Genomic DNA, 8118 nt, shown 5'->3' with positions numbered 1-8118 from the left:
AATATCTAATATAAATGAAAAGTATAATATAAACGTGCAAACTAAAGATAAAAAGTAAAAAATGAATTCAGATTGTACCTACAAGTTGCGGAAAAAAATCAAAATTTCGAATTTCCCGCCAACTTTACACGCTTAAAGGCCGACAATGGCCTAGCTCAGCCCAGTACATAAACACACCCTTAAGATATTTTACCAGGATCTTGCCTATTTCTAGACCTTGCTCCCCAATGTCCCTATGAAAAGAATTTATTTCAATCTATCTGCAGCAGAGATAGCAGAATACCTAACTTTAGTAGGTACCACCCCGTATTAGAAAGATAAGTGAGAGTACTTTTCGGAGACCACGCGATGAAATGGGTTTTAATAACAGGCGTAAATAGATAGGTAACTAACTGGTTCTTACTTTTTCTTCTTATTATTACATACCTAGATAATTACCTGTGTATTAGAAAATTCTAATGGAGCAGTTGTAAATGGGTAAAAATAATAAATAAATGGTCGATTCCTATGTAAAAAGTTGGGAAAAATCCAAATCTGAGGTCAAAAACTCCGAAAAAATAACTGTAAAAGGTCAAAAATTCAATTTTTATTTTCCGTTCTAATGAAAGAGTTCAAATATGTGTGACGTCAGACTTTACGCAGTTGTTTTTTCGTCCGTTAGGTAGCGCCACTATGCAAGCGCGCTGGCGGAGGAGCAGAAAGAATTGCGCAGAAATATATGCGCACAAACACATTGTTACGCAGTTGTTTTTTCGTCCGTTAGGTAGCGCCACTATGCAAGCGCGCTGGCGGAGGAGCAGAAAGAATTGCGCAGAAATATATGCTCACAAACACATTAAATATGTGTGACGTCAGACTTTACGCAGTTGTTTTTTCGTCCGTTAGGTAGCGCCACTATGCAAGCGCGCTAGCGGAGGAGCAGAAAGAATTGCGCAGAAATATATGCGCACAAACACATTAATGCGTTGCCTGCGAGGGAGCTTTGCTCGGGACATTTGATAAGACGTTATCGCCTACGGGAGCGTATGCCGTGACGTCAAAGTTCACGATTTACCGGCATTTTCTTAATCGATTTATCTTGGGATCTAGAAGTCGTAGAAGAAAAAGAAAAATTCCAATGGTCCTCAATTTTCCTGCTCTATGACTTTGAAACATCACCCAAGTAAGTGCAACTGATCTATTGGACCATGGTGTTGTCCTGAGTTCATAACGTGCTTGTCAAATAATAATAAAAAGTGGCCATGGCCAGCCTAGTTAGCTTGGTTCTTAGAGCGTCTGCCTGGGTGCCTTGTAAGCACTAGGCTGCGGGTTTGATTCCCGCCCATTGTTTATTTCAAGTTTGTTTCGGTGGGTCTACAAAGAACAAAATTCTGATTCGAAGCCACAGAAACTCTGTTTAAATAAACGGTACAGTATCCTTTTTCTAAGGAGGATTTTAAAAATGCTTTCGCTTTTTAGCTGGTTAACACTCTTCTTGTTATGCTCATTTTAAAAAGGGTTTATTCTTTTAACGGTGTTTTAGCAAAATAAGATCGATTTCTGAAAGTTCGATAAAATGGCGCAGTCGAAAATTTACCTTAATTAATTATCGCATCACCCTTGATATAGGCTTAAAATATCTACATTATAAAGTATCCACATAATTTTAATTCCATTTTCTACTCTACATTATTTTTTATTTTAATTCATTAAATATGTACCGAAAAAACTTAATACTAGGATTTTTTCCTTATTTTTCAATTAAAATGTAAAGTTTCTTAAATTGTTAAAAATATCGTTTTGAGGAGAAAAAAAATCATATTTGAATAATATTGTATATTCTAAATAAGATATAATTATAAATCGTCTAAAATCTACTTAGTTTCTATCAATTTACAATTGTGTTTCTTGTAATAAGGCTACTTTAGTACTCAGCGTAATGGTCCTTCGAGAAGCAAAGAGGCCCAACTCCTTTGTCGTCGTTTTAAAGAGTAAAACCACCTATCCAATTTCAAAAAACCTTCCAAATTTTAACTTTCCCCCTAAAAGGAGCGGCGTTTATCAAAACTTTCATAAAGTGGAGTAGACTTGAAGAAAAAAAAAAAAATAATAATAAATAATACAATTGTGTCACGGTTTTGAAATTATGGTTGATAGGCGATTTGCTTTTTAAAGCGGCGATATGCTCATAGGATTTGGGACTTTTTGCTTTGCAAAGGACGCGTTTAACCCCTTTTTTGCTTGGCCATATCATTTTTTTTTTTTTTTTTTTCTGAGCTATTGAGTTACGTTATCCCAAGAATATGCTGGGATGCAATTGAAAATTTTGTCATATTTTCACAAGTCTATTATGAAAATAAATTGTGTATCTGTAATGGTGCAGATTTTTCACAAGGTGATAACTAAAACATTATAGTAAAACGATAACAATTGAAACATTACAAAAGAGAGGCCATTTAGCATCTTAAATGTTGGCAAGCTAAGCACAAAAGGATTAACAGAAGGAGAAGAGAAGAAGAGATGATTGGATAGTTGAAAGACAGAATTAAATGTTGGCAAGCTAAGCACAAAAGGATTAACAGAAGGAGAAGAGAAGAAGAGATGATTGGATAGTTGAAAGACAGAATTAAATGTTGGCAAGCTAAGCACAAAAGGATTAACAGAAGGAGAAGAGAAGAAGAGATGATTGGATAGTTGAAAGACAGAATTAAAAAAAAGGTTTCTTTATAAGCGTTCAAAATTTATACAAAAAAGCTAAATAATTATCATTAATATTTATTTTACGAAAATTTTTACATGAGCTTCATTTCATGTAGGTATTTAGAGGAATATACAAAAAAGCTAAATAATTATCATTAATATTTATTTTACGAAAATTTTTACATGAGCTTCATTTCATGTAGGTATTTAGAGGAAATCGAAATTGGTATTGTAGGATTCAACTGTTTGAATAGCTTGATTCCAAATTACACAGTCATTTTTTAATCATTTTAAGAATTTGTGTCAGAATTTGTTGGATATTAATGTAACAAATAAGATATTACTCTTCTCTTTTTAGGAAAAGTTATCAATTCTGAATTACAGAATTTGTGTCAGAATTTGTTGGATATTAATGTAACAAATAAGATATTACTCTTCTCTTTTTAGGAAAAGTTATCAATTCTGAATTAGAGTAATTTTGGAATCAAGCTCTTCATTTTGACTTCAAAGATTTCGAAAGAGAGAAAACGGTATATAAATTCAGACGAAATTTTGGTGCAGTTATTTCAGAAGTCTAAACGGGTAAAGAATATCATTTGACATATATTACGAAAGCTTAGTTTAATTTACAACTTTTTATAAATACAAAACTACAAGCTGGCCAAAATTTGGTCCAAAGACGACTTTCGTTAAAATTCCATTTCATTGGCTTCTAACTTTTTCTGGCCAGTGTTTGGGTCCAAAATAACGCCACACCGTCTAAAAAATGTACTTAAAAACAACTTACAACATATTTTTCATGCATATAGCTTATCATTTGTGCGTTAATAGAAATGAAATTAATTTATTGGAGTCTTGTATAAAATTTTAGTTTTTCCGATGTTCAAAGTACACATGTTACGTTCAAATTATTTACTTTGGAAAGCAAGCTCGAAGAAAAGTACAACTCAAACCCTAGAAGTTTGACAAAAAATGGCAAGTTTATCAAAGATCTGGTATTCTTAGAGGAGTCAAAATTCTGAAGAGAAACTTCAAGGTGGCTTTTACTGGAGATACTAAAAATTCATCCGAGCTTCAAACCATTGGAAATTTCCATACAAAAGATATTTGCATAATATTAAAACAATTGATTTTTTCAGTTAACAACATCTTCACTCTTTTTCTATAGTAGGAACTGAACAAACTGAACACAATCCTTGTTTTTCCAACTCTATCAAAAAAGGGCAGAGTTTTTGGCAGTAGGCAAACTAGGACCGAATGAACCTTTTCAGAATCACCAATAAAAAAATCCAAACCATACAAAAGATATTTGCATAATATTAAAACAATTGATTTTTTCAGTTAACAACATCTTCACTCTTTTTCTATAGTAGGAACTGAACTAACCTGAACACAATCCTTGTTTTTCCAACTCTATCAAAAAAGGGCAGAGTTTTTGGCAGTAGGCAAACTAGGGCCGAATGAATCTTTTCAGAATCACCAATAAAAAATCCAAATTGAAAGTTTGTAGAAATGAAATGTCTTTAAAAATGTCAATCGATATCTATGCCTTAGACATCGATATTTGCATCGATATGCTTTTCACTATCGACTATCAAACGAAGCAAAAAATGTAAAAGAAAGCTAAATATTTTGTTTTGTAACACAAGAGTTTTTCCCATGACTAGATATCTTTTTCCATCAAACACAACCTTAAATTTCCAAAAACAGCAAAATAAAAAAAAAAAAATCTCCTTTATCAAATGTTCACAGGTGTCAAAACGACTTGATTTTCGTCAAATGAAAGCGCCAAGATGAAGAGAAAATAACCTTTTAGCTAAATCCCCTTTTTTGTGCATTTTCCAATTTTATTTTTACTAGAAAATTCTTGGTCAAAGGTGGCCAGTCGGAAAGGTTTTGTCAAAAAAGAAAAGGCGTGAAGGGAAAATTACCTCCGTTTCGGGAAATTCCCTACAATTTTTGTCCCGTCAAATTGGAAGACATTTGTCCCAATGTCATCAAAAGTGGAGTGAAAAAATTCGGTTATAAGGTGAGTTTAAATACGCTCAAGCCATTCGCACAAACTGGCTTGCGCATGCCGGTTTGCACAAAACTGTGGGAGAAACCTACTAAGGTTTTTTTTTTTTTGGGTTTGTGCAAACTTCCCTGCGTTTACACGTTACGATTCTACACGTTACGATTCACTTGTGCAAAACCGGACATCGATGAAAATTTGCACTCGTATTTCGATTGCAAATATTTTCAACGAGTTACTTACTGGTGTTCTCGTGCTGACCAAACACCTAAATGGAAAGTATTGTGCCTCTTCTCACCCATCTAATGTGGGACATAGTACGGGATGGATATGCTACGACACAGACCACACTAGTCTGCAGACCACACTAGTCTGAAGTAGCAGTCTCTTATTGCCCATGAGAAACACTACGGGATAATCTTTTTTTTAGGGGGGGGGGGACACAAAAAAAATCAAGGTAAACATTAAGGGTGGATTTCACCAACCTTCTTTCTGCAGGCCTTCTAGAGGCTGTGTTTATGTACTGGGCTGAGCTAGGCCATTGTTGGCCTTTTTGCGTGTAAAGTTGGCGGGAAATTCGAAATTTTGATTTCTTTTCCGCAACTTGTACAATCTGAATTCATTTTTTACTTTTTATCTTTAGTTTGCACGTTTATATTATACTTTTCATTTATATTGGCTAATTAAAAACAAGCAAATTACAAAGCAAACAAAAATAAATATAAAATGAATTTTAAAAATTGCCGCCGGGACAGCTATCTCACGTCGTCCGAGCTCATCCTAGCCCGGTACATAAACACACCGAGAAGGTCGAAAAACATTGGTGAAATGCACAGTAAAGGGGATACAAAAAAAATCGAGGGGAAAAATGTAGGGAAGTAAACCAAAAACAATCGCCAAATCGAATGGTGAAACTTTTAGAACTGTCTGACTTACAGTTGAGAAGTTGCGGGTTCGATACTCCCCTGTGTCAACAAATTTCTCTTTTATTACATTTTTTTTTTTTTTTCTATTTCTTTTCAAATATCTACGTATACTGCAAATGTAATAGAAAGTCGTGTGATGTTCACACCAGATTTTTTTTTCAAGGCTTCATGGCAGGATTCACACGCAGAGCTCTTCCACCAAAAAAAGTTCCGTAATTCTGTATTCTTATGCTATGCTAAAAACAGAGTGGAACGTAGAGCATAGCACATAGAGCATCGAGCAGGTGGTGGGAAGCGACGAATTCAAAGTCAAACCGCATCCGCATAGACAGAGTAAAAAGCTCTATGCTCTTTTCCCTCCGCTCCACTCTGTTATTACAACGATAACAACACCAGCCTAACAACATTTAGTTACTGATTTCTCCATCAAGATGTTAACAACATTTACCTTTGATAGCGTTGACTGTAGACTTGAACTTCTGTCGTACGGCCACTAGGTTGGCAGCCCTATTGTTAGAGTCCACTTGGAATTGTACAGGGTCACCTATTTGGAGCAGATCTCGCTTGTGAACCAAACTCAGGATACCGAACTCGTATTCTTTGCCTTCATCATCTGAGGAGAGGATGAGGAAATAGGTTAGTTTGGGGGCTTCAATCTTCACTCTGTCTTAAGGTGAGTTTAAATACGCTCAAGCCATTCGCACAAACTGGCTTGCGCATGCCGGTTTGCACAAAACTGTGGGAGAAACCTACTAAGATTTTTTTGGTTTGTGCAAACTTCCCTGCGTTTACACGTTACGATTCACTTGTGCAAACCGGACATCGACGAAAATTTGCACTCGTAGGTATTTCGATTGCAAATATTTTCAACGAGTTACTTACTGGTGTTCTCGTGCTGACCAAACACCTAAATGGGAAGTATTGTGCCTCTTCTCGCCCATCTAATGTGGGACATAGTACGGGATGGGTATGCTACGACACAGACCACACTAGTCTGAAGTAGCAGTCTTTTATTGCTCATGAGAAACACTACGGGATAATCTTTTTTAGGGGGGGGGGGCACAAAAAAAAATCAAGGCAAACACTAAGGGTGGATTTCACCAACCTTCTTTCTGCAGGCCTTCTAGAAGGTCGAAAAACATTGGTGAAATGCACAGTAAAAGGGGACACAAAAAAATCGAGGGAAAAATGTAGGGAAGAAAACCGAAAACAAACCATACCTGGTGTGCCCTCCTTAACGAGTCCTGAATACTGGGCCTGATCCGGGTTCACGGAGCGCAGGGGCCTCATCACAATGCCCTCGAAATGTTGTTCTCGCTTGTTCTTTTGAAAAAAGGCCTTTGCTTTTGAGGCCCTTTTTTTAGACCCTCGGCTTATTTTTTCAAAGAGACACTTCTTGGATATTATTTCTGAATTTTAACCTCAAGATACCATTCTTTACTAGTATCTAATAGGCTAAAATTGAGAAATCTGTTAATATCAGGTACCATATGCACTGTACCCTACATACAGACCTTTCTTCTTGTAAATGTTCGATGAGTTTGCGTCAATACTACGGGATGGGCATGCTACGACACAGGCCACAAGCGTCTAATGTAGCAGTTGTTCCATTGCTACGAAATAAAAACGGCGGTGGATCACTCATTTACCTTTGATAGCGTTGACTGTAGACTTGAACTTTTGTCGTACGGCCACTAGGTTGGCAGCCCTATTGTTAGAGTCCACTTGGAATTGTACAGGGTCGCCTATTTGGAGCAGATCTCGCTTGTGAACCAAACTCAGGATACCGAACTCGTATTCTTTGCCTTCATCATCTGAGGAGAGGATGAGGAATCGGAAAGGTTTTGTCAAAAAAGAAAAGGCGTGAAGGGAAAATTACCTCCGTTTCGGGAAATTCCCTACAATTTTTGTCCCGTCAAATCGGAAGACATTTGTCCCAATGTCATCAAAAGTGGAGTGAAAAAATTCGGTTAAATTTTGCGATGAGATTCGGAAAAAAAATCAGGTAAAATAAATGGGTTTGGTAGGTAAAAACGTGAGTGCTCCTCGAGTAAATATAAAAAGAGCTGTATCTTTTTAGTAGGCAGGAGAAATTTTCCATTCCAGAGGTATATTTTCAATAAAATGGATGGTCTTCTAAAGTTGAGTGGAAGAGCTCTTCTAGGGGACCCCTGTCACTCCAAAGAAAGTGAATTATTGTTTTACTTTATAAATTATTTTATTTTTACTATATTTGTTTATTATTATTATCCCCCTAAACTTTCCTTTCAGGTTGTTTCACCAAAAGTCACGTATAAAAAAAAGTTCAAGTTTCGGGAAATTCCCTACAATTTTTGTCCCGTCAAATCGGAAGACATTTGTCCCAATGTCATCAAAAGTGGAGTGAAAAAATTCGGTTCAATTTTGCGATGAGATTCGGAAATAAAAATCAGGTAAAATAAATGGGTTTGGTAGGTAAAAACGTGAGTGCTCCTCGAGTAAATATAAAAAGAGCTGTAT

This window comes from Diaphorina citri, unplaced genomic scaffold (assembly GCF_000475195.1).
Source record: "Diaphorina citri unplaced genomic scaffold, Diaci psyllid genome assembly version 1.1 scaffold716, whole genome shotgun sequence".
In the NCBI taxonomy this organism is placed as follows: Eukaryota; Metazoa; Arthropoda; class Insecta; order Hemiptera; family Psyllidae; genus Diaphorina; species Diaphorina citri.
The sequence above is the reverse complement of the archived record's forward strand: the minus strand, read 5'-3'. Positions refer to the sequence as shown.